Source organism: Macaca thibetana, chromosome 13, assembly GCF_024542745.1.
Source record: "Macaca thibetana thibetana isolate TM-01 chromosome 13, ASM2454274v1, whole genome shotgun sequence".
In the NCBI taxonomy this organism is placed as follows: domain Eukaryota; kingdom Metazoa; phylum Chordata; class Mammalia; order Primates; family Cercopithecidae; genus Macaca; species Macaca thibetana.
The window spans coordinates 68,580,088-68,607,841 of NC_065590.1; the positions used below are offsets into that span (position 1 = coordinate 68,580,088).

Genomic DNA, 27,754 nt, shown 5'->3' on the forward strand with positions numbered 1-27,754 from the left:
GTGGTCCTGCACAGCCTTGGCAATGCATCTTGGGAACACTGGCCCCCTTTCCATGACAGACGTGACTTGCCCTCGGCTCTGACTGTGAACCCTGAGCGTCTGCTTTGTCCCCCACTTGTCGCCTGCCCTGGTGGTGAAATCTGCCCAATTGTCGCATACAACTAATGTTTATAGTTTCTTCTGAATAAACATATGAATTAACCCTCTTAGTCTTAAAACTTGAGTAAGTTCCATTTGTCTTCTCTGAGTTCCATTCTAGGAAACCAACCATCATGCCTCCCATAGTATCAGAAAGCTGAAACTTACCAGATCGCTGCATCAGGACAGTGAGATACCAGACACCTCACCCATCATGACTGCCTAACCCACCACCTGCTTCCTGTTGACCAACTCCTCTTCCTCACCCCTCCCTAATTCCTGTTTTCCTGCATGTAGTTTCATTTCTTCCTTGCTATATAAACCCCTAATTTTAGTTGATCAGGGAGATAGATTTCAGACTGATCTCTCAATTCCTTGGCTGTAGCCCCCAATTAAAGCCTTCTTCCCTGGTAATACTCACTGCTCCAGTGACTGGGTTTCTGTGTGGCCAACACTAGGACCTAGACCGAAGCCCTGGTGTTGTAGTAGCAGTGGCCTGCTGCAGCCTATGCAATGGGGCTTCTCTTGGTTCAGACTCGTGTCCTCTCTTATTAGTTACACCATAATTGTCTCCAAATGGCCTCTCTACCTATAGCCTCCTCCAGTCTCTTCCTCACAGCTGCAGAGCATCTTTCTAAAATACCCAGAAGATCATAAAAAATTCTTAAGAGCTTCCAATTTTCTTTTTTTTTTTTTGTTTTTGAGACAGAGTCTTGCTCTGTTGCCTAGGCTGGTGTGCAGTGGTACGATCTTGGCTCACTGCAACCTCTGCCTCCCATGCTCAAGTGATTCTCCTGCCTCAGCCTCCCGAGCAGCTGGGATTACAGGCACCCACCACCACGCCCTGCTAATTTTTGTAGTTTTAGTAGAGATGGGGTTTCACCATGTTGGCCAGGCTGGTCTCGAACTTCTGACCTCAAGTTATCCACCCACCTCAGCCTCCCAAAGTGCTGGGATTACAGGCATGAGCCACCATGCCCAACCTCAATTTTCAATAGGATAAACTTTCAGCTGCTTAGTCTGGTATAAGTAAGACTTTAAGCAATTTGGCTTTCGTTTACTTTCCAGCCTTATCTCTATTTTTCCTGCCTCACATGGACATCTAACATAATACACCCTTTTAGGACCCCATGTGCTATTTTTTCTGCCTTAAATTTTCTTTTCTTTTCGTTATTTAAGCCCTAGCTCAAACGCTTCTCTGTGAAAATTTTTTTTCTTTTTCTCTTTGCACAGATCTCTAGTATGTCACTTATCACATTTATAAGTAAGCTGAACTATTTTAAACTTAAAAATTTAAGAAAAATGTTTCTTCAATAAATTATATAGTAATTAAAAACCCAATTAACAACAAATGCTCTTCTCTGTTCACAAGAAGCCACCTCTGGTCATTAAAACAAACTCACTTTAGACACTGACATGTTTACATAATTATAAATTATGAACATCTCAGAGTTGGCTTATTAGACTGTTTTTTCTTTTTCTCCTTTTCTTTTGATACAGGGTCTCCCTCTGTGTCCGGAATTGGTGGGTTCTTGGCCTCACTGACTTCAAGAATGAAGCCGTGGACCCTCGCAGTGAGTGTTACAGTTCTTAAAGATGGTGTGTCTGGAGTTTGTTCCTTCAGACATTCAGATGTGTCTGGAGTTTCTTCCTTCTGGTGGGTTCGTGGTCTTGATATCAGAAAAAAAGCTGCAGACCTTCCTGGTGAGTCTTATAGCTCTTAAAGGCAGTGCGTCTGGAGTTGTTCATTCTTCCCTGTGGGTTTGTGGTCTCACTGGCTTCAGAAGTGAAGTTGCAGACCTTTGCCAGGAATGTTGCAGCTCATAAAGGCAGCACGAACCCAAAGAAGGAGCGGCAGCAAGATTTATTGCAAACAGGAAAAGAACAAACCTTCCACAATGTGGAAAGGGACCTGAGAAAACTGCCACTGGCTGGCTCCGGCAGCCTGCTTTTATTCCCTTATCTGGCCCCACCCACATCCTGCTGATTGGTCCATTTTGCAGAGAGCTGATTGGTCTATTTTACAGAGAGCTGATTGGTGTATTTACAAACCCTGAGCTAGACACAGAGTGCTGATTGGTGTATTTACAAACCCTGAGCTAGACACAGGGTGCTGATTGGTGCACATACAATCCTCCAGTTAGATATAAAAGTTCTCCAAGTCCCCATCTGGTTCAGGAGCCCAGCTGGCTTCACCGAGTGGATCCTGCACCGGGGCTGCAGGCAGAGCTGCCCGCCAGTCCCGAGCCGCGCCTGCACTCCTCAGCCCTTGGGCTGCGGATGGGACCGGGCGCCGCGGAGCAGAGGGCGGCGCCCATTGGGGAGGCTCAGGCCTTGCGGAAGCCCACCACAGAGGGAGGAGCTCAGACATGGCGGGCCGCAGGTCACGAGCCCTACCCCGCGGGGAGGCAGCTAAGGCCCAGTGAGAATCTGAGTGTGGCGCCGGTGGGGCCGGCACTGCTGGATCGCAACCTCCAAAGCTGCTGGCCGGGGTGCTAAGCCCCTCACTGCCCTGGACAAGCGGTGCCGGCCCGCGGCTCAGTGTGCGGGGCCCGGCGAGCCCGAGTCCGCGCCCGCCGGAACTCACACTGGCCCGCAAGCACAGCCCGGGTTCCCGCCCGCGCCTCTCCCTCTACACCTCACCGCAAGCAGTGGGCACCGCAAGCAGTGGGAGGAGGCTTGGGCCTTAGCCAGCCCAGAGAGGGGCTCCCACGGTGCCTGGCGGGCTGCAGGGCTCCTGAAGTGACACTATAGTGGACGCCGAGGCCGAGGAGGCGCTGAGAGTGAGGGCTGCTAGCACACTGTCACCTCTCACCTCTGTCACCCAGGCTGGAGTGCAGTGGCAAGATCTTGGCTCACTGAAACCCCTGCCTCCTGGACTCAAGCCATTCTCCTACCTCAGCCTCGTGGGTAGCTGAGACTACAGGCATATGCAACCATGCCCAGGTAATTTTTTGTATTTTTTGTAGTAATGGAGTTTCACCATGTTGCCCAGGCTGGTCTCAAACTCCTGAGCTCAAGCGATCTGCCTGTCAAAATGTTGGGATTACAGGCGTAAGCCACCACTCCTGGCCTTTATTCGAGTGCTTTTGCTCACAAATAACAGGATATTGGTTTCAACAGCAATAACAGTACGTTAACAAAAAAGTCAGTGCTGGGCATGGTGGCTCATGCCTGTAATCCCAGCACTCTGCGAGGCCGAGGCGGGCAGATCACCTGAAGTCGGTAGTTCGAGACCAGGCTGACCAACAAAGTCTGTCATTGGTTTCTTGGGCTCTCCACTTTAGCAAAGAAATCACCTAAATCTAAGAGACCTCTAACTTCTCTCTTACGGCAGTCTTCCTTTTTTAGATTCTTCCTCCAGAATAGATTTTTAAAAACCATCTTTATCAAGATATAATTCACATACCATAAAATTCACCCATTTAAAGTGTACAATTCGATGGTTTTAGCATATTCACAGAACTGTGCAACTACCACCAAAATCCAAGTTTAGAACATTTCCATCATTTCCAAAAGGAACTCCCACCCCAGAGGAGTCAATCCTACCTGTACCCCAAACCCCACCGCCAGGCAACCACTCATTTAATTTCTATTTGAGCAAAAATGTTTAAAAGAGCCAGATTTTCTGCTAGAAAGTCAGTAGAAAACACTATAAAAATGAGCTGCAGGGTAGATACTTAAATTTAAATATATCATGAAAGGCAATTCATCTGCTGTAGGAGAGTTTGTTGTGAAGGAACTGATTTCATACTGCACTTAGTGAAAGCAAAATTTCTAAGCACTTTATTTCTTTCCTCATTGCACTGTCCTAAATAATCATGCTGTTTTCTAAATTGTGGCTGTCTTATAGTTCAGCCTTTCTTTAAGGTAAGTGAGATTTATAAAGACATAAAGTAGATATAAAATTACAAAACTCAAAAAGAAACTCAAGGTCTGGGGCCGGGCACAGTAGCTCACGCCTGTAATCCCAGCACTTTAGGAGGCCAAGGAGGGCGGATCACCTGAGGCCAAGAGTTCGAGACTAGCCTGACCAATACGGTGAAACTCGGTCTCTACTAAAAACACAAAAATTAGCCAGGCGTGGTGGCAGGGTAATCCCAGCTATTCCGGAGGCTGAGGCAGGAGAATCGCTTGAACCTGGGAGGTGGAGGTTACAGTGAGCCAAGATCATGCCACTGCACTCCAGCCTTGGCAATAAGAGCAAAACTCCCATCTCAAAAAAAGAAAAGAAAGAAATTGAGGGTCTGATGATAGGTAAGGCTTTAATTAAAAACAAAAACAAAATTTACCCAATGCCAGAAGCGGGCAGACAAGCTGTTCATTGACAGTGACACTGGAGTCACGTGCCTTTTCTTCTCCCCTGGTATCTGTACAGGCCCTGTCCACTTTAAGTGTTATTCACAAGAGATAAATCTACTGAAATGAAAACCAGCAAGGAAACCTAAGACTCAAGACTAATTGCTTTCATTATTGTTGCAACATTCCCTCTAACTTGTTACATCCTCCACTCTGTACCTGTTGTGTTGAGATAAAAGAGAAAACAGGAAATGAGGTTGTTTAGCATGGGCAAACAACTATCACCAAGAGGTTCCAAGGCGAAGGCTTTCTGGTCAGAGGTTGAGGAGATGTAGAGAAAACCAGATTTGTACCAGATAATAGTAGAAAAGAAAGCTGTGCCCAAACAGAATTGAGGGGACATCCCAGTGAGTTGGCTTTTGATACTGGGTTACTACCACTTAAGGTAGACATCTTATTTGCCCCTCACGACTGCAGATTTGAATCTTGTTCATTTGGTTTCAATCAGGATCAGACTACCAAGTTTCTTTTTTTTGACCTATTTGTTTTCTTTTGCCTTTAATTATGATTGCTGTAGCAGAAAGACATTTTGTATCAGTTTGCTATTTAAAATGACCCAGTAGGCTGGAGGAGGTGGCTCACGCCTGTAATTCTAGCACTTTGGGAGGCCTAGGCTGGTGGATCACTTGAGACCAGAAGTTCGAGACCAATCAGGCCAACACGGCAAAACCCCATCTCTACTAAAAATACGAAAATTAGCCAGGCATGGTGGCGCACACCTGTAGTCCCAGCTATTCAGGAGGCTGATCTGGGAGAGTCACTCGAACCCGGGAGGTGGAGGTTGCAGTGAGTGGATATGGCGCCATCCCACTCCAGCCTGGTCAACAGAGCAAGACCCTGTCTCAAGAAATAAAATAAAATAATGAAATAAAGGTGGGGCACAGTGGCTCACGCCTGTAATCCCAGCACTTTGGGAGGCCAAGGTGGGCGGATCATGAGGTCAAGAGATCGAGACCATCCTGGCTAACACGGTGATACCCCATGCCTACTAAAAACCAAAAATTATCCGGGCATGGTGGCGGGCACCTGTAGTCACAGCTACTCGGGAGGCTGAGGCAGGAGAATGGCGTGAACCCGGGAGGCGGAGCTTGCAGTGAGCCGAGATCACGCCACTGCACTCCAGCCTGGGCGACAGAGCGAGACCCCGTCTCAAAAATAAATAAATAAATAAAATGATTGACTAGAAAGTTAGCTTTTTCTTATTTTTATTTTATTTTTTGAGATTTACATAAATCACTCATTAAGTGGATGCTTTCGAAACTGAAGGGCTAATCTGATAATCTGGCTCGGTCTGCCAAATTTAATCTGGCCTGGCTTTCTTTTGGTCGGTTGCTTTTTGCTAATTTTTTTACCCATATATCTAAAAGCCATGCTGCTAAATGCTATTACTTAACCTTCACTGGTTACCTTACTGATAACGTTTCTGATGTATATGTCACCATGGTAACAGTTGCTTAAGTTGTTTGTCAGGAACTTGAGAGCAGCTCCTGTTCTGTTCAAACGGGTTGAGACCACCTCCCCTTCAACTGGACCTGTTCAGATGCATGAGACGTGGCCTTTTGATGACAGAGGCCCAAAAACTCCACCTTCAAATCATGCTAACACTATTTTCTGAACATGCATCCTGTGAAGAGCCACGAACCCGGACTATGCTTGCACAGATCACTGATTACTTCTTTTTCCCCACTGCCAGTCATCTTTCCCCATTCCTTAGACCACCCCACTTTTCTAACCCATAAATATTCCTAAGCCTTATCTTTGGAGAGGCAGATTTGAGAGCTGCTATTCCACCACCTTGCTGGGCTGCCCTGGGAATAAATCTTCTCTTGCAAAACCCATTGTCACAGTGATTTCTCTACTAGGTTCTGGCAGAGTGAACGTTGTCGGCATCACTTTAATAACCAATAATGTCGGCTGGGCGCGGTGGCTCATGCCCATAATCCCAGCACTTTGGGAAGCCGAGGCAGGCAGATCACAAGGTCAGGAGATCGAGACCATCCTGGCTAACACGGTGAAACTGTGTCTCTACTAAAAATACAAAAAATTACCCGGGCGTGGTGGTGGGCGCCTGTGGTTCCAGCTACTCAGAAGGCTGAGGCAGGAGAATGGAAAATGGCTTGAAACCGGGAGGCAGAGCTTGCAGTGAGCCGAGATTGTCCCACTGCACTGCAGCCTAGGCGACAGCGCAAGACTCCGTCTCCAAAAAAAAAAAAAAAAAAAAAAAACCAAAAAAAAACAAAAAAAAAGTCCCTATTTTCAAATATTTTTTCCAAATTACAAAGTTCATAAATGAGAAAGTAATATTTCTGGTTTCTGGAATGTATGGGCTTCTTAATAATCACAGGGTTTGCTTAGCTGCTATTTTTCTTACCCTTTTGCTATTAAAATATTTTGCCATGCAAAAAAGAGATAGAGAATAATAAACACTCAAGTTCCAAATTTTGCTTAAGAAATAAAACACTACAGGCCAGGTGCAGCGGCTCTTGCCTGTAATCCCAGTACTTTGGGAGGCTGAGGCAGGGGGATCACGTGAGGTCAGGAGTTCAAGATCAGCCTGGCCAACATGATGAAACCCCATCTCTACAAAAAATACAAAAATTAGTGAGGCAGGCCGGGCGCGGTGGCTCAAGCCTGTAATCCCAGCACTTTGGGAGGCCGAGACGGGCGGATCACGAGGTCGGGAGATCGAGACCATCCTGGCTAACATGGTGAAACCCCGTCTCTACTAAAAAATACAAAAAACTAGCCGGGCGAGGTGGCGGGCGCCTGTAGTCCCAGCTACTCGGGAGGCTGAGGCAGGAGAATGGCGTAAACCCGGGAGGCGGAGCTTGCAGTGAGCTGAGATCCGGCCACTGCACTCCAGCCTGGGCGGCAGAGCGAGACTCCGTCTCAAAAAAAAAAAAATTAGTGAGGCGTAGTGGCACACCCCTGTAATCCCAGCTACTCAGGAGGCTGAGGCAAGAGAATCACTTGAACCTGGGAGGCAGAGGTTGCAGTGACCCAAGATCACGCCACTGCACTCCAGCCTGGGTGACGGGAGTGAGACTCCATCTTAAAACAAACAAACAAAAAACACTACAAACACAATTGGCCCTTTTGTGTATCTTTCCCCATTGCATTCCCCACCTTCTCCCCAAAAAGAATCAAATTCATGTCTATTCTCAGGCATATCTTTATAATTGTGATAAATACTCATATGATGCTCCCTAAACAAAATCAGGTTGTTTCTGCATATTTTAAACTTCAAGATGAGGGAAGGACTACAATTCCTGCCTCAGCTTTGGGTTTTGGAAAGCCAAACAGTGGAATGCCTATTTCAGTGTAGTTTCTGGCACTTGGTTCAGCGGTCGAGGCCCAGTCATGTGATTGTGTAGGCAGATCATAGTTATTTAGGCCATGGTAGCAGTTACACAAGACATGTTATTTCAATTTATTGTTAATAGCTGGAAAGTCATTTCCAAACATAGTTAAGCATATTCTAGATATAACTGGTACTGAAAATATCTTTGTATTCCTGTGTATGTTGAGATTTTCAGTAGGTTGAAGTACAAATGTATATTTATTATTGCAAGAGGAATATGCTGTAATAATTACTATTTTGAAAGCTGTTAATTTACATACAAAATTATTAAGAACTTTTTAATAGTTAAATAGGGAAATAAATAGTTAAAATATTGACAGTGTATTCGTTGACAATTTTAGGAAGAATGGTAGACTTTTATTGACTTGATAGCGCCTTATAAAAATAATACAAGTTAGAATAATAGACATTATATTATAATTTCAATCATTTTACAGTTGCTTGTGTACTAGTATCCAAAACAAATAATCTTTAAAAACTCTATTTGACTTTTAGCTTTTAAATTCCATTTAGATCATGAGTGTTCAAGAAAAAGTGTCATTTGGAAATTATTTTCTCTTTTTTATTTTATTTATTTATTTATTTTTTTGAGACAGAGTCTCGCTCTGTTACCCAGGCTGGAGTGTAATGGCACAGTCTTGGCTCACTGCAACCTCTGCCTCCTGGGCTCAAGCAATTCTCCTGCCTCAGTCCCCCAAGTAGCTGGGACTATAGGCCTGCGCCACCATGCCAGGCTAATTGTATTTTTAGTAAAGATGGGGTTTCACCATGTTGGCTAGGCTGGTCTCAAACTCTTGACCCCAAATGATCTGCCTGTCTCATCCCCAAGTGCTAGGATTGCAAGCATGAGCCACCCCAAGTGCTAGGATTGCAAGCATGGCCTCTTTTTTCTTTATGAGGATAATATTTTTTTTTTTTTTTGAGACCGAGTTTCACTCTGTTGCCCAGCATGGAGCACAGTGACCCAATCTTGGCTCACTGCAACTGCTGCCTCCCAAGTTCAAGGACTTCTTCATCCTCAGCCTCCCGAGTTGCTGGCATTACAGGCAGCTGCCACCATGCCCTGCTAATTTTTGTATTTTTAGTAGAGACGGGGTTTCACCATGTTGGTCAGGCTGGTCTTGAACTCCTGACCTCAAGTGATCTGCCTGCCTCGGCTTCCCAAAGTGCTGGGATTACAGGCGTGAGCCATAGCGCTTGGCCTTTATGAGGATACGTTTACAGTAGAATATTAATTTTGTCATCTCAAAATTTCACCAAGAAAAACTCCAAATTCATGTACAACATCTATAACGAATCAGTTTTTGAGTCAAACCTAATAAAAATATAAAATATATAAAGAAAAGAAAAAAGTATTAGAGAAAAATTAGATGACCCCCAAATATCTTGCTCCTCAACTGAACTCAGGTGCAAGGGAGTGTTTTTTTGTTATTACACATGGGCAGATCAGTGACTACGAGAGCAACACAGCATCTGACAGTGCTAAAGAAATAGTGTTCATGTGCTATAATGCAATTACTACTAAAATTAATAATACAATAGCCATCAATGTTTTACATATAATTTCAGGTTTCTTCTTTTTTTTTTTTTTTTTTTTGAGACAGAGTCTCATTCTGTCGCCCAGGTTGGAATACTATAGCGTGATCTCAGCTCACTGTAGCCTCTGCCTCCCAGGTTCAAGTTATTCTCCTGCCTCAGCCTCTCGAGTAACTGGGATTACATGTGCTTGCCACCATACCTGGCTAATTTTTTGTATTTTTAGTGGAGACGGAGTTTTGCCATGTTGGCCAGGCTGGTCTTGAACTCTTGAACTCAGGTTATTCACCTGCCTTGGCCTCCCAAAGTGTTGGGATTACAGGCATGAGCCACTGCACCTGGCCATGATTTCAGGTTTGTTCTTGTACCCCAGAAATAATTCTTTGATGTTAATATTCATTTTCTCCTCAACTAAATATTGATTTCAATTTATTGACTTTATGCCAAAATGTTTATTTGGTATACTTCTAGTAGTGCTACATATTTAGTAAATATGTATAGATAATATATATTTATATATAAATACTTATATTTATATTTCATATGAATATGAAAAAATATATATATACATATATTTTTAAGTGACAGAGTCTTGCTATGTTTCCCAGGCTGGTCTCAAGTTATCCTTCTGCCTCATCCTCCTGAGTAGCTGGGATTATAAGCCTGAGCCACCATATCTGGCTTAGTGCTACATACTGTAATCTTCCTCAACCTGCTTTTTTGCTCAACTTTTTATTTGTGAGATTAACTATTGTTGTTATATGTAGTTCAAGTTGTTCAGTTTCATAAGTGCTGTGTAGTTTAGTATGAATTATATGTATAATTCATTTAACTCTCTTTTTATTGATGGAAATGTAGTTCATTTTCAAATTTTTGTAATTCCAATGTTGCTATGTATGTTTATGTACATATTATCTTGTGAGTGCTTCTCTAATATTTGTACTTAGGAGCAGAAGTGACATGCTGGGTCAAAAGGTGCTATTGTTTTTAAGGTGAGCTTTTGAGTTCGTAAAAATGGATAAGCATGTGTAGGGAAAGTGTATAATTCTAGGAGATAACCTTTTTTTGCTTCCCTTTTTTGTTATAGTTTGGGACCTGCTTAAGAACAATTTTCTTCAAATTTATTTTTTATTTTTTATTTTTTACTTTTTTTTGAGACAGAGTCTCACTCTATTGCCCAGGCTGGAGTACAGTGGCATGATCTCAGCTCACTGCAACCTCTGCCTCCCAGGTTCAAGCAATTCTCCTGTCTCAGCCTCTCGAGTAGCTAGGACTACAGGTGCCCGCCACCATACCTGGCTAATTTTTGTATTTTTAGTAGAGACAGGGTTTCACCATGTTGGCCAGGCTGGTCTCGAATTCCTGACCTCAGGTCATCTGCCAGGCTCGGCCTCCCAAAGTGCTGGGATTACAGGCGTGAGCCACCTGTAATTTTAAAAATTTAAAATTTTAAATTACTTATTTTTTATTGCTGCTGAACAAACTAAATTTATTTATTTAAAAAAAATTGATATGAAATTATAAGAATTTATACAACGTAATGTTTTAAAGTATATCTACATTGTGGAATGGTTAAAGCTAGCTAATTAACAAATACATTACCTCATATAGTTATCATTTTTGTAGTGAGAACACTTAACATCCACTCTCTTAGCATTTCTCAAGAATACAATATTATTGTCTTTAACTATAGTCACCATGCTGTACAATAGATCTCTTGAATTTATTCCTTGTTTAAGAGCAGTTGGATGCAATGGTTGCCATGGTAAATACTTTTCATGAGAACTAAGTATTGTTGAAAGCTGTTATAATTTACCATTATTTAGTTTCAGAATGGCTTGCATGTTTTTACTTTCCCCCTTCATTTAAATGTTTTATCTGCATCAGAATTTCTTTTTAAAAATTTTCTCTGGGAAAGACATACTGTTTTATATACTTTTAGCCTGACTCTGACCTCACATTTTAGGCTGTTCACAGGTAGCATCTCAGGCTTCAGCAGTTCAGGAAAAAAGGGCAATTGAGTCATCTTATCATGGAGGGGTGTTTATGAATGCTCACACTATAAATGTGCTCAATAGCATAGTAATGAAATCAGATTTTATTCAAACTCTAAAAGACAAAATGTAAATGCAGCTTTATGGCATAGGTGAGTTCTGCAGCTGTGGCAACGTCTCCTGTTGACAGGTGTCCTGTGGCTTATGTTGTTAATTGATACCATGGTACTCAAAGATAGCGAGATAATGAAATGAATTATTCTTTTTTTTTTTTTTTTTTTTCTGAGACGGAGTCTCGCTCTTTTGCCCAGGCTGGAGTGTAATGGTGCTACCTCGGCTCACTGCAACCTTTGCCTCCCGGGTTCAAGCGATTCTCCTGCCTCAACCTCCCGAGTAGCTGGAATTACAGGCATGCACCACCACACCTGGCTAATTTTTGCATTTTTAGTAGACACGGGGTTTCACCATGTTGGCCAGGCTGGTCTTGAACTCCTGACCTCAGGTGATCCGCCTGCCTCAGCCTCCCAAAGTGCTTAGATTACAGGCGTGAGCCACTGCACCTAGCCATGAATTATTCTTTTCTTTTTTTTTTTTTTTTAATAAAAAGTAAACTTTAATGTCGAAAACGCAAACTTGGGGAGATCACACACAGGGCTGTCACTTCACACTTGGAGGGTTGCACAGCGCCGGCCATGAATTATTCTTAAAAAGAAAAAGACCTAACACAAAAAATGACATCAAGAACTTCAGTGGAGGCCGGGCGTGGTGGCTCACGCCTGTATTCCCAGCACTTTGGGAGGCTGAGGCAGGAGGATCACAAAGTCAGGGGATCGAGACCATCCTGGCTAACGGTGAAACCTGTCTCCACTAAAAATACAAAAAAAAAAAAAAAAAGAGCTGGGCGTGGTGGTGGGCGCCTGTAGTCCCAGCTACTCGGGAGGCTGAGGCAGGAGAATGGCAGGAACCCTGGAGGCGTAGCTTGCAGTGAGCCAAGATAGTGCCACTGCACTCCAGCCTGGACGAGAGTGAGACTCCGTCTCAAAAAAAAAAAAAAAAAAAAAAAAAAAAAAAAAAAAAAAGAACTTCAGTGGATACACACAGGATTGAGAAACATGAAGAAGAAGGATTTGTGTTGAAATCATATACTCATAAAAATAGCCAACCCAAAAGAGCCAAAAATATTCTGGTATATTTTAGTCACAGGGTTGGAGACTTGTATCCTTTTAGGACAACTTTTGCTCTTGTCCCTCAAAAAAGAAAACTTCTTATTGTCCAGTGTGATATTGTGGGTTTATCTGCTTTTTCCTTTTTTTCTAGAATGAATGATAATCCTGCCCATTAGTGAGTTATCAATATACATTGAGCTCTCTGCTCTCTTTCCTCCTTGTCTCTCTCCATCCCTCCTTCTTTCTCCCTCTTTGTCTCCTTCCCTCCCTCCTTTGTCCCCCCATTCTTTCTCTTTCTCCTTCCCTCCCTACCTCCTTTTCTTCCTTCCTTCGTTTTTAGTTTAAGACCATTCCAAAGGCATCATTGATGTGATGATGGCATAGGTGTAGATGACAGTGGGTGGGAAAGTTGAAAGAAATGGAGATGATATATTTGAGATGGGGTCATGAAAAATTCTGGATCATTCATTCTGAGTAATTTTTTGCTTTCTCTTTTATTAGTAATAAATGATAACTTTAAACTCTTAGTATATATTGGTCACTGAGTGTTTCACATAGCTAATTTTTATATCCCGAACTAGCTTCTGAAAAACAGGGACTATTAATTGTGCTTTCTGTGTCATCACAGGATCCAAAAGGAAAACTCCTCCAAGGTCCATTTTTTACATTTAGGGGTACATTACATACATACTGAAAACTCATCTTCTTCAGGAATCCTTTATGAATTCACCCCCTTGTCTTCAGTCTCTTCCATTTTTAAAAATTTTAAATTAAAAATACAGAAAAGTATAAAGTTTTCTTGCCTTATGGAATTGAGAGTTGCGCGACTTCGGCTCACTATAAGCTCCACCTCCCAGGCTCACACCATTCTCCTGCCTCAGCCTCCCTAGTAGCTGGGACTACAGGTATGTGCCACCACGCCCAGCTAATTTTTGTATTTTTAGTAGAGACAGGGTTTCACCGTGTTAGCCGCGATGGTCTCGATCTCCTGACCTCGTGATCCGCCCGCCTCGGCCTTCCAAAGTGCTGGGATTACAGGCGTGAGCCACCGCGCCCGGCCTGCCTGCCCGCCCCCCTCTCTCCCTCCCTCCCTCCTTTTCTTTCTTTCGTGTTACTCTGTCGCCCAGGCTGGAGTGCAGTGGTGTGATCTTGGCTCACTACAAGCTCCACCCCCCGGGCTCACACCATTCTCCTGACTCCGCCTCCCGAGTAGCTGGGACTACAGGCATGTGCTACCACGCCCAGCTAATTTTTATATTTTTAGTAGAAACGGGGTTTCACCATGTTAGCCAGAATGGTCTCAATCTTCTGACCTCGTGACCCGCCCACCTCAGCCTCCCAAAGTGCTGAGATTACAGGTGTGAGCCACCACGGCCGGCCTGCCGTCCGTCCCTCCCTCCCTCCCTCCCTTCCTTCCTCCCTCCCTCCCTTCCTTCCTCCCTCCCTCCCTCCCTCCCTTTTCTGATGGAGTTCTTGCTGCTTGCTCTTAATCTTGGGACTTCCAGTTTTCCCTGCTGGATTGGGGTACGCCAGGTGGCAGCTGTATCCCCAGACACCAGGCCTTGAAGAAGTGGTCTGTGAGTCCCCTCTAGCCGTCAGATCTAGTGGGATGCTGTCTTCTAGATATATCTTGACTTCTCCCTGCTACAATTCTGCATCTTAGTCTCTTGGTAACTGTATTAATCTGTTCTCACAGTGTGATAAAGAACTACCTGAGACTGGGTAATTTATGAAGAAAGAGATTTAATTGACTCACAGTTCCACAGGTTGTACAGGAAGCATGGCTGGGTGGCCTCAGGAAATTTACAATCATGGCAGAAGGTGAAGGGGAAGCAAGCAGGCCTTATGGCAGAGCAGGATAAAGAAAGGGGAGGTGCTACCCAACCAGATCTCAGGAAAACTCACTCATTATCTTTCTTTCTTTTTTTTTTTTTTTTGAGATGGAGTCTCGCTGGAACTCCTGGCCTCAAGCGATCCACCTGCCCTGACCTCCCAAAGTGCTGGGATTACAGGTATGAGCCACTGCACCCAGCCAGGAGAATAAAAATATATAGTAGGTGGGAGCTTTCATTGCCCCTAATCTGGAAAAACTCAGTGACCTGCCAAGTAACAAAAAATCCTCCTATAATTGGGAGGATTAATTATTTCTGGTACTGAGATATACATTGGATGTGGTATATATCTTCATTTTTAATTTTTCTATGAAGACTTTGTGAATCTCCTGTATCTAATAGTTTAAATATATTTTGAGTACGTTAAATGAAACCCTAATGATGTATGATTTGGAGGTTTTCTTTTGCTTCAAAGAACAAAATCTATATGCTGTCACTTTAAATCTTTTCCCTCTTTCTTTATTTGAAGGCAGAAGTAATCAAGATATTTTCTCTAGGGCATTTTGGGGACCTGGCACTAATCTTAAGCAGGTGGCATATGTGACTAACCTGTGTGTTGTGAGTCAGGGATGCTGATAAAAGCCTCCTATGTTTTTCCACCAGCCTCTCATATTTTCTTTCTTTTTTTTTTATTTTTTGAGACAAGGTTTCACTGTGTCACCCAGGATGGAGTACAGTGGTACAATCTCGGCTCGCTACAACTTCTGCATCCTGGGCTCTAGCAATCCTCCCATCTCAGCCTCCCCAGTAACTGGGACCACAGGTGTGCACCATCACGCCTGGCTAACTTTTGTATTTTTGGTAGAGACAAGGTTTCACCATGTTACCCAGGCTGATCTTGAACTTCTCACCTCAAGTTATCCACCTGCCTTGGCCACCCAAAGTGCTGGGATTACAGGCATGAGCCACTGCACCCAATGCTCTCTCATATTTTCTAAAATACCACTATCAGACTTATGTTTGTTTGGTCTTTAGAAATATGAATATTCTTTGGAAAGGGAAACCATCTCGGTGAGGATTTGTTTATTAGATAGCTGTCCATGTTTGACATCTGGCTAGGAGCAAGAGTTTGAAGAAATACAAAATAGGTAAGTTGGAAAGGATACTAGGAGGTATGATAGAAGAAGAAGAGGAAACTTCCTTGTAATTTTGCCTAGGATGAGCCCTTAATGTAATTAAGGATGGTCCTTCCTCTGCTTCCCCCAGGATTTTAAGACCTGCTTTCCTTTTCTTCCATCTTTTCTTCTTCCCAGAATAAGAAGTTCAAGAGGTTTTGAGATATAGTGGCTCATGCCTGTAATCCCAGTGCTTTGCCAGGCCAAGGCAGGATAATCACTTGAGGCTAGGATTTCAAGACCAGCCTGGGTAAAATACCAAGACCTGGTATCTACAAAAATTATTTTAAAAAATAAGTCAGGTGAGGTGGCATGTGCCTGTAGTCCTAGCTACTTGGGAGGCTGAGGCAGGAGGGACACCTAGCCCAGGAGTTTGAAGCTGCAGTGAGCTATGATTGGTGCCACTGCATTCCAGCCTGGGTGACACAGTAAGACCCCATTTCAAATATACAAAACATAATGACAACAAAAACAAAAGGTTTGGGGCCATAAAAAAGAATTATTATAAAAATTGACTAAAAGGGAAAAGTCATTTGTACTACATAGGAAATGTCCCCTAAAGGAAATTCTCAGTAAAATTTTCCTCCAATGAGTCTCAATTATATTAGAATTTTTCCTTTCAGGCAATCTTTATTTAAATTATCCTACTTAAAAATCAAATTACGAATCTCTAAAACTGTGATTTCCAAAAACAATGAAGTTTCTTAAAATGAGATTATACGTCAGCAGCAGTGGCACCAGCTTAAATAAATTTTGTAATGGAATTGTCAGCATTGCTCATATGTTTAGGGCAAAACTTCTGCCAAATTTTGTAAGATAACAATCAAGTACTGCATGACCTTGATAGATTATTTTCTTATTTCAGTAAAACCACATTCTGCTTTGAGAAAGGTCAAACTCAGAGCAAGGGTACAGCTTCCTCTTTACTGGTCTTTCATGAGTTTGTCATCTGATACAGGGACATGGTTAGGTCAAAGGGGGAATGTGCTTTATCTAGACAGTTTAAAATTTCTTCTCAAAGTACCTAATCCTTTGGGGCAAATTTTCATAGATTTATATTGCTTTTTCTCTGGTGAATGATGCTAAATTTTATTACTTTGAAAGTTACTGACTATTCTGTGATTAAAGAAAAAAGAATTTTTTTTTTTCTTTTTTGAGACAGAGTCTCGCTCTGTCGCCCAGGGTATGGGTGACAATTTCTTGCTTTATTTTGTTTTATCACTTTTGTAATAAAACAAAATAAAGCAAGAAATTGAAAAATGCAAGAAAGAATAAAGAAGAATACCCATATAATCCCAAATCCCACTTGCCCTGATAGATTATTTAGTATTAACATAGTGACCCATTTCCTTTTAACTTTTTTTAGGGTGCGTCACTGAAATCATTGGTGGGTAAAGTTTTGCATATACGCACTGCTTTTTGAAAAGTAATGGATCCAGATTGTGTTGCTCTTCACAAAAAGAGCCTGGGACAAATGGAAAGGTCGACTATGTTCTTGGTAGGAAGCCTAACAGCATCAAGATGTTAGCCGATTAGAGATTAGCGGTATCCATTAAAATTACAATTGTGCATTTAAAAAAAACCAAAATCATATCCTTTGCAGCAACATAGTTGCAGCTGGAGGCCATTATCCTAAGCAAATTAATGCAGGAACAGAAAACCAAATACTGCATGTTCTTACTTATAAGTAGGAGCTAAACATTGGGTACCCATGGACATAAAGGCGGCAACAAAGACACTGGGGACTACTTAAAATTATTATTATTATTATTATATTGTTGTTATTATTTTTTTGAGATGGTGTCTCACTCTGTCTCCCAGGCTGGAGTGCAGTGACACAATCTCGGCTCACTGCAAGCTCCGCCTTCTGTGTTCACGCCATTCTCCTGCTTCAGCCTCCTGAGTAGCTGGGACTACAGGCGCCCGCCACCGAGCCCGGCTAATTTTTTGTATTTTTAGTAGAGACGGGGTTTTCACCATGTTAGCCGGGATTGTCTTGATCTCCTGACCTCGTCATCTGCCCGCCTCGGCCTCCCAAAGTGCTGGAATTACAGGCATGAGCCACCGTGCCTGGCCCAAAAGTTGAAATTATTTTTAAAAATTACAAGTGTATGTACATTTGGACCCAGCATTCTATTATACTTTTAATAATGATTTCTAGAGATAGTATTGAATGAATATTATTCATTGCTTTTTTTTTTTGTAATAGCAAAAGAAATGGTCACTTCAGAAAAGTTTTTTAGAAAAAAAATTGGAAGCAACATAAATGTCAATCAGTATAGGCCTTGTTAAATTATTTATGGCATAGCTACACTGTGGAATACTATATAGCTATTAAAAAATGAGTAAGTGCTTTTGTATTGATTTAGACAGATCTTCAAGATCTATTAAATGCAAAAAGTAACTTACTGGAGAAATGTGTATAGTCTTTTATAATTTGTATAAAAAAGGAAGAGGACAAAGAATGTATATTGTCTTTGACTAGGAACAGCCTTCTGGAAGGCCAGACAAGAAAATACTAGTATTGACAACCCATTTGAGGCTGAGAATGGAAACCAGTGGGCCCTGGAGCGGAGTAGGGGTGAGACTTCCTATTGTGTATATTTTTATATTTGTTTGCTGCTTGGACAATGTGAATGAATGAATGCGTTATCTATTCACATTAGATTAAAATAGAAATAAAGAATGTGTGGGCTGGGTGCAGTGGCTCATGCCTGTAATCCCAGCACTTTGGGAGGCCGAGTTGGGCGGATCACCTGAGGTCAGGAGTTCAAGACCTGCCTGGCCAACATGGAGAAACCCCATCTCTACAAAAATTAGCTGGGCATGATGGTGGGCACCTGTAATCCCAGCTACTCAGGAGGCTGAGGCAGGAGAATCGCTTGAACCCAGGAGATGGAGGTTGCAGTGAGCCAAGATCACGCCATTGTACTCCAGCCTGGGAGACACAGCGAGACTCCGTCTTAAAAAAACAAAACAAAACAAAACAATGTGTGGTTCTTTGCTAAGATGATTAAGATGATACTATCGACCCATTATTAGTAGGACTTTAATTTTTAGTTTAATTATAACAGTGATACATTTGCACTGAATCACAATACCACATTTATTCAATTTTAAGATGTATTTTTTCCACGTATTAAAATTTTTGAAATGAGTGGTTTCCCCCTGCCTATTACATATAAATATACCCTGCTTAATTTTGCTGTTTGGCTGTTACTGAACATTCAGGTCATTTCTAGGTTTTTTCCTTTCATTTTCATTTTGAATAATTGTCTCATATTGGTTATTTAATCATTAAAATTTTTTTTTCTCTCTCAACAATTAGAAACCAGGTTGCAATGCTACAATATGGTGTGGCACTTAAAAATATGGGCTCTGAAATCACACTGCTGGGTTTCGATCCTGACCCTCCTAGTATCTCCAGGCTGAGTAGTGTTGGCAGTAACCCAAGTCTCCTAATTTGTGGGGCGGATTTAGCACCATGCTTGGCACCAGCATAAGCATTTAGTTAATATTATTTTTTTGTCACAAAAATATTTCTTGATATATAAGAATTATCTCTAGTACAGATTTCGGGAAATTGTATTATTTAACAAAAGGGCATAAACACTTTAGGACCCTTGACAGGTATTGATAAATTGTTTTTTCACAAATTCTTGTCGATGTGTTTGCCTATCAGCAGTATCATACCAACAACCAGTATGATATTTTTAACCCCCTTTGAATTAGAGAGGCGATAATATTTAAATATTTGATTTTTAAACTACTAGATTGATGGAAGTTTCTTTTTTAAATTCCATATATTTAATTGCCATTTAGATTTCTTCTTGTGTGAATTTGTTTATTAATGACTTCTATGTCATTTTCTAACGTAGTCTTAATGTTTATCTGATTAGTTTATATGAACTGGATACAACACTGATACTTTAACTTTACATTGTTTTATGCATTTTAACTTGTTTTAAAGGAGATTTTTAAATGAACTCAGATTACCTTTTAAATTAAAAATATGAAGATAGTATTCAAACAAAAGGGTATCTATAACATATTGTACAATTTAAAGACTAATAATAAGCTGGGCTCAGTGGCTCACCCCTGTAATCCCAGCACTTTGGGAGGCTGAGGTGGGAGGATTGCTTGAGGTCAGGAGTTCGAGACCAGCCTGGCTAATATGGTGGAACCTTGTCTCTATTGAAAATACAAAAATTAGCTAAGCATGGCGGTGCACACCTGTAATCCCAGCTACTCTGGAGGCTGAGGCATGAGAATCGCTTGAACCTGGGAGGCAGAGGTTGCAGTAAGATGAGATTGAGATTGCACCACTGCACTCCAGCCTGGGTGATGGTGAGACTCTGTCTCAAAAAAAAAAAAAAAAAAAAAAAAAAAGACTAATAATAAAATTAACACCTCTACACCCCACATTCAGCTTAAGAAGTAGAACATTAGCAGTACTTTGGAAAGCACTATGTAAAACTCCCCAGTCTCAACCGTCCCAGTCTTGGGGTTACCAGTCGTAAATTTTATGCCTTGCTTTTCTTTGTAGTATTACCATACGTGTGTGTGTGTGTGTGTGTGTGTGTGTGTGTGTCTAAATAATATATTGCTTGATATTTCCTGTTTTCAACTTTTGCATCAATGCAATTATAGTGTATGCTTGCTTCTATGACCTCATGCAGTACAGTTCTATCATATATCAAGTCTCTACATGAGTCTGTTCTCCTGGTGGATTTGTCTCTGATCAATACCACTAAGTCTTAAATATTATAGCTTCATACTAAGTCTTAATATCCAGTAGGGCATCTGTTCTTCAGGAGTGTCTTGCCTATACTCAGCACTTAGTTCTTTCATATAAATGCTAGAAAAAACTTGTAAAGTTTAATTAAAAAAAAAAAAACCTAATGGCGTATGATTCAGAATTGCATGGAATCTATAAATCAGTTTGAGAGAACAGACATCTTTATGATGTTCTGTTTATGAAAAAGGTATGTCTTAGCTAGGTGTGGTGATTCACACCTACAATCCCAGCACTTTTGGAGGCCGAGGCGGGAGGATTACTTGAGGCCAGAAGTTCGAGACCAGCCTGGGAAAGATGGTGAGACTGTGTCTCTACACAAAATACAAAATTAGCTGGGCATGATGGCATATGCCTGTAGTCCCAGCTACTTGGGAGGCTGAGGCAAGAGGATTGCTTTAGCCCAGAAGATTGAGGCAGCAGTGAGGCATGGTTGCACTGCTGCACTCCAGCCTGGGCTAAGAGTGAGATCTCACCTAAAAAAAAACCAAAAAAACAAAAAACCTGATATGTCTTTCCATTTATATTTGCAGTAGACAGAATAATGCCACCTGCCAAGATGTCCATGTCCTAATGCCCAGAGCCTGTGATATGTTACATTACATCTGAGTTATCTAGATGGGCCCAATGTAATCACAAGGGTTTTATAAGAGGGAGACAAGAGGGTCAAAGTCAGAGAGAAGATGTGAGGACTGAAGCAGGGTTTGAATTTGAAGATCGAGAAAGGGGCCACTAGCCAAGAAATGCAGGCAGCCTGTATCACATGGAAAAGGCAATGAAAAGGTTCTCTCCTAGAGCCTCCAGGAAGAATGTGGCTATGACAACTTGATTTTGGCCCATAAAACTCTCTCCTACTACTGACCTCCAGAACAGTAAGATAATAAACTTGGGTTGTTTTAAGATGCGAAGTTTGTGGTCATGTGTTACAGCAGCAATAGGACACAAATGCAATATTGTTCTACACATAGCTGTTACAAAAATAACTTGCTGGATTTATTTCTAATCACTTTATAGTTTTCATTGCCATTTTAATGGTATTTTAAAAACTAATGTTATTATATCTTGTACTTTATAGAAATGCTGTTGGTATTTGTGAACTGATTTTTGTGTCTAAGAACCTTACTTATTCTAAGAATTTATCTGGAGATTATTCCATCAGATTCTGTCATTTTCAAATAACCACAGTTTTCTTTCTACTTTTCCAGTTATTTCTTTCTTATCTTATTGGGCTGCTTAGACCCCTAGTACAATATTTGATAGATGTGATGATAGTGGCCATCATTTTTAGATGTCTGATTTTAATGGATATGATTTTAATGTACCACCTGCTAGAGGGTTTTTGAAGATACTCTTTTTCTCTTTGTACTGTATTCTGAGAAACTTCTTGACTTCTATCTTCTAGTATACTAATGTTTTTTTTTAGTTAAAATATTTTTTACTTTTTAAGATAGAGACGGGTTCTCACTGTGTTGGCCAGGTTGGTCTTGGAGTCCTGGGCTCAAACAATCCACTTGCCTCGGCCTCCCAAAGTGCTGGGATTACAGGGATATGCCACTGTGCCTGGCCTGATTCTCTCGCTCTCTCTTTTTTTTTTTGTCATGACAGCCTATTGTTAAATTTTCATGTTTTTAATATGCTAACCAGTCCCTTTGATTTTTTATTTCAATTAAAATTTTTAATTTTTAGTTATTCTAATTGTTCAGATCTGCTTTGTCAGTTTTTATATTCTCCTGTTTATACTTTCAATGTTAAATACATTCTATATATTTATAAAGTAAATCTATAATTGATCATCTAATATCAAAAGTTTTTGCAAACTGATTTTGCTGTTGTTTCTGATGACTCTCACATATTGTGGCTTGTTTCTTTGTGTGTTATATAATTTTTTATTGTGAGGTCATGTTCCTTGGAACTTTGTGAGAATTCTTTGAAGTCTGACTTTAAAGTGTGTCCTGCCAAACATAATTTGCTTATACCTGCTTGCACTGTAAGAAAACCTGATTCCAGGCCAGGCACGGTGGCTCATGCCTGTAATTCCAGCACTTTGGGAGGCCGAGGCAGGTGGATCATGAGGTCAGGAGTTCAAGACCAGCCTGGTCAACATAGTGAAACGCCGTCTCTACTAAAAAATACAAAAATTAGCCAGACATGATGGCAGGTGCCTGTAGTCCTAGCTACTCAGGGGGCTGAGGCAGGAGAATAGCTTGAACCCAGGCGGTAGAAGTTGCAGTGAGCTGAGATTGCGCCACTGCACTCCAGCTTGGGCAACAGAGTGAGATTTTGTCTCAAAAACAAACAAAAAACAAAACAACAACAACAACGAAAAACCTGATTCCAACGATCCATTCACTAGCTGTGTAACTCTAGGCAGGTTACATAACCTCCTGGCCTCCCTTTCCTCATTGGTACAATGGGATACTGAGCATATACTTGGCTGGATAATGAGTTAATATGTATAAAGTGTTTAACGAACTGCTTGGCACATGGTGTGTTCTCAATATGTCAAATATCATTATTACTACTTAATTTTTTTTCCAGTTAGGCTGTCACTGAGTACAGCATACTGTGATATCACCAAGAATTATAGAGCACTGCTATAACATTACTTGACACGTAGCTTCAGATATGGCCATATCATCCTCTAAAATAAAGATCTATTTTCCCTAAGTTATTTCCTGAAAGTCTTAGATCACTGGAGAGGCTGGAGTTGGGGTTGGGAAGAGTGGAGGGGAAGTTGATGAGGAGAAATGGTGGAAGGATCTCTCTGGAGGGGCTGCTGCTGACATTACAGGGTCCCCCCAAAAATAAAGCTGGTTCACCATCTAATTGTCCTACAGAAAAGCCCTTGAGGCAACACACCTTGCCAATGCACCCAGAGCTTCCAAAGAGTCTTTTTAGGAGGCACTCTTAAAAACTAATGACCAGCCAAGGATTCCGACATTTCAAGAAAACCTGCAACATGAAAGACACATAGGAAAACAAACAGAGAAAAATGGAATTCAGATGTTAGAAGGCAGAGAGTTCTTGACCCTGAAAAGAGTAAAGTCGAGTTACAGTCACTGCTTGTAAAGCTGTTTGATCGGCAATGTTAGCACTGCCATGGCCACAGTCTCATATCACTAAGGATTAGATGCAAGCAACCCACCACCAGATTATAATGGCTTAAACAAATAGCCATTTATTATTGTCACAAAACAAGAAGTTGGAGGTAGCAGCTGCAAGCGTTGGTTCAATATCCCAATTATGGCAGAAATGGCACCTTTGTGATTTTCTCCTTTGTTTCCTCATGGTCCAAGATGGTGACTGCAGTTTCAGGAATCATATCTTGTTAAAGGCTGATGCAGTCCCCATGCCCTTCTTTATGAGTGGGAAATCCTATACAGAGTATGAGGGAGGCTGTTAATGGGAGTAGCTTAACGGCTGCCAAGGGCTCAGAGAAATCTTTCCTCATATTTATAGAGCCCAATTTCTCATCAGAGGACTCTTGGCTTAGATTGGTGTTAAATGCAAGTAATCAGGTAATGATCATTGTGATGGTTAAAATTGAGTGTCAACTTGATTGGATTGAAGGATGCAAAATATTGTTCCTGGGTGTATCTGTGAGGGTGTTGCCAAAGGGGGGGTTAACATCTGAGTCAGAGGGCTGAGAAAGACAGACCCAGCCTCAACCTACGTGGGCACAATCTAATCAGCTGGCAGCATGGCCGTAATAAAAAGCAGGCAGAAGAATGAGGAAAGACTAGACTAGTTGAGTCTTCTGGCCTCTGTCTTTCTCCTGTGCTGGATGCTTCCTGCCCTCAAACATCAGACTCCAAGTTGTTCAGCTTTGGGACTCTTGGACTTTCGACCACAGACTGCAGGCTGCACTGTTGGTTGCCCTACTTTTGAGATTTTGGGACTCAGACTGGCTTCCTTGCCCCTCAGCTTGCAGACGGCCCATTGTGGGACCTCACCTTGTGATTGTGTGAGTCAATACTCCTTAATAAACTCCCCTTTATATGTGTGTATTAGTTCTGTCCCTCTAGGGAACCCTAATACAATCATTTATAAATGAGTAGATTGTGCCACTGCTGACACCTGTTTGCCTAATGAAACTTCCTATCTAGTTAACTGACAGTGTGCCCTTGTGGGACTGTTATCACTAACATCAAAAGGATGGCGGGGGAGGGGAAAAATCCCACAGTGGGTCTTAAGAAGACAGTTCTACAAGCACATCACTTTTCAAAGGTTTAACACCATTTAAAAACCATTTCATGTTACATATGATATAGAAAACATCCACAAATGGTTTAAAAATATGTTGCTGTGACTATGTAAAGCTGGCAGTGTTCTGTGGAACTCTATAGAGTTTTCTAAGATCCTCAGGAGATTAATTCAGAGGTGAGCTAAGCTAACTTGGGAATCAGTCCCTGGAGCTGAGTTGTGGATGACAATAATTTCAACTTTTTCTTTTAAACATAACAAAGCTCAAGCACCATTATATAATGATAATGTAAATCAAAACCACTGGGGAAAAAATCACCCGTAATTCCACTAATTTAACAAATAAACCATTTTCATTTTTCCGTGTTCAGTCCATATATCTTTAATGGTGATTGGCATATTTCTTTAAAGGACAAATCACCAATCTAAATGCAAGCTGCTCTTGAGCTATGAGAGATGCTCACCGAGCATTTGGGGGATAGGGTCACACAAGAGGTTTGATTCACTGTCTCTAAAACTCTTCTGACACTTATAAAGTAGCAAAGTTTAAAAATCATAATTTGTGTACACATCTCATCTGTTCTAGATTATAATCTCTCAGAAGACAAATGAGAATCATGGTTTACTCACGGTTGCATTCCCTGAAATACCTAGTGTGTACCTTGTCCATAAAAGACAGTTAATAAATATTTATTGAAGGCCGGGCGCGGTGGCTCAAGCCTGTAATCCCAGCACTTTGGGAGGCCGAGGCGGGTGGATCACGAGGTCAGGAAATCGAGACTATCCTGGCTAACATGGTGAAACCCCGTCTCTACTAAAAATACAAAAAACTAGCTGGGCGTGGTGGCGGGCGCCTGTAGTCTCAGCTACTTGTGAGGCTGAGGCGGGAGAATGGCGTGAACCCGGGAGGCGGAGCTTGCAGTGAGCCGAGATCACGCCACTGCACTCCAGCCTGGGAGACACAGCGAGACTCCGTCTCAAAAAAAAAAAAAAAAAATATATATATATATATATATATATATATATTTATTTATTTATTGAAAAAGTGAATGGGGGCAGGACACCATGGCTCATGCCTGTAATCCCAGCACTTTGGGAGGCCAAGGCAGGTGGATCATCTGAGGTCAGGAGTTCAAGACCAACCTGGCCAGGATGGTGAAACTCCATCTGTACTAGAAATACAAAAAATTAACTGAGTGTGGTGGCATATGCCTGTAAGCCCAACTACTCAGGGGGCTGAGGCAGGAGAATTGCTTGAACCTGGGAGGCAGAGGTTGCAGTGAGCTGAGATTGCGCCACTGCCCTCTAGCCTGGGCGACAGAGTGAGACTCCATCTCAAAAAAAAAAAAAAAAAAAAGTGAATGGGGCTGATCACCATGGGGGTGTGGAGGCTAGGACTGGGACCAGGAGGTGACAGCAAGGCTGGCTGTTCCCCAGTTCCTTTCTGGTTTGGCCAGTAACACAGTCTTGCATGAGAAGAGGGCTGAAGGGAAAGGGAGTGTGGGACACTACCATCAGTTTTCTCAGTGCCGCTCTCTGGAGTCCCTGTCTGCTTCTGGCCACCCTAAGCTCTCATCTCTATTTACCTAGAGACCAGAGAAGAAACATTGTGCGATCTTTGAGATGCTCTACCCTCTGGTATCTACTTGCCAGGGTTGCTGTAAGGATTGCATGAGTTCATATATGTAAGCTGTTTGACAAAATGCTTGACATGTGGCGTATTCGGAGATTAGGTAGAGTCCATGAGGGCACAACCAGAGTAACTGACAGTCCTAGAAGAGGCATGCTAGAGACAGCCCCGAGCAGTTAGGGGCCCGAGGACAAGAAGTAATTTGGAGATAGCCAGTTAAACATTTACCAGCACACCCTGAATAGAGGTATGTGCTTGGACAAAAAGCCTTGTATTTAGAGACTTCAGGACGAAAATGCAAATGGACAAAACCATCAACTCCATCAGTGGGGGCAGCAGAATACCATGAGTGGCAGAGAGAAACGAACATTTCATTCAGGGGTCATCATCCAGGAATAAGACCAAACTAGTCCTTCCACAGCAGAGACCAGCAAAGATCCTGGATACCAACTGGATCTGAAGCCCCTCCCCTCAGTGCCCCAGAATGCTGCAATCCAGTATCACTGAGCCACCATCCTGAAGATGCCACTGGACATCTGTCCCCATGACTGAATCATCCCGAAGACTGTTTAAAAGCCAAGGCTATGAGACTTTTGATTGGCTGGTCAGTTTTCAAATAGTTGGAATCTAGAACCCGGTTCTCATCTCAGATTCACTTTTCCACCTTGACTTTTACTCCCCCTCAGCGAGGCACACATTGTCTTCTGGTGCTCACAGGCCACAGCAGTTAAATGATAGACATCTATTTGTTTCTGTCTTTTTCTCCATAGCGACCAATCCTGATGGACTATTCAACGATTGCTCCTCCTTGGCTTACCAGGCCTCATGCAAATCTGCTGACCCAAATGACCAATGAACTGCCTCTGAAGGAACCAAAGCGACGGGAGCTGTGGAGCTGAGGACCTCTCTCGAATCCCTCCAGGCTGAGAAATTAGTGGCCCACTTTTTCTGATGGTAAAATAATAATTACTTAGTATGATTAATATTATTAATAAAATTATTAAAGAATGTAAAGCTTGATGAAATCTCTTTGGGTGATAGGAAAATGAATTGCTATAGGATCTTGGGTTTTTGTACTGAAAAAGGAGAATTTTTTTTTTTTTTTTTTTTTTTTTTTTGAGATGGAGTCTTGCTCTATTTTCCAGGCTGGAGTGCAGTGGTGCAGTCTCAGCTCACTGCAACCTCTGCCTCCTGGGTTTTAAGCAATTTTCTCTGCCTCAGCCTCCCAAGTAGCTGGGATTACAGGTGCTCACCACCATGCCTGGCTAATTTTTGTATTTTTAGTAGAGACAGGGTTTTGCCATGTTGGCCAGGCTGGTCTTGAACTCCTGACCTCAGGTAATCCACCCGCCTCGGCTTCCCAAAGTGTTGGGATTATGGGCGTAAGCCACTGTGCCAGAGAAAAATTTTTTAATGGTGTTTTTAAACTGTTCTATGCTACAGGATGGACAGTCTGCTTTCTGTAGACCTCCTGATTACGTTATCCTTGATCTTATTATATACATTAGACTCTGGTTGGGGGAAAAAATACACATACACACACCCCCCCCAAAGAGATTCCATTA

At 42.0% G+C, this 27,754-nt stretch overlaps 2 protein-coding genes and 1 long non-coding RNA gene across 3 annotated transcripts in view; 1 reads left to right on the forward strand and 2 right to left on the reverse strand.

Annotated features, from left to right (window-relative positions):
• Positions 1-27,754, reverse strand: part of MORN2 (MORN repeat containing 2) — a 1,051,609-nt gene that overhangs the window by 246,846 nt on the left and 777,009 nt on the right. The window lies entirely within an intron of this gene.
• GEMIN6 (gem nuclear organelle associated protein 6) overlaps positions 1-27,754 on the reverse strand; it is a 470,738-nt gene that overhangs the window by 145,221 nt on the left and 297,763 nt on the right. The window lies entirely within an intron of this gene.
• On the forward strand, positions 1,640-27,131 carry LOC126933580 (uncharacterized). The gene is made up of 4 exons (XR_007718675.1): positions 1,640-1,712; positions 14,495-14,566; positions 18,047-18,142; positions 26,960-27,131. It is a non-coding gene; the product is annotated as an uncharacterized LOC126933580 (long non-coding RNA).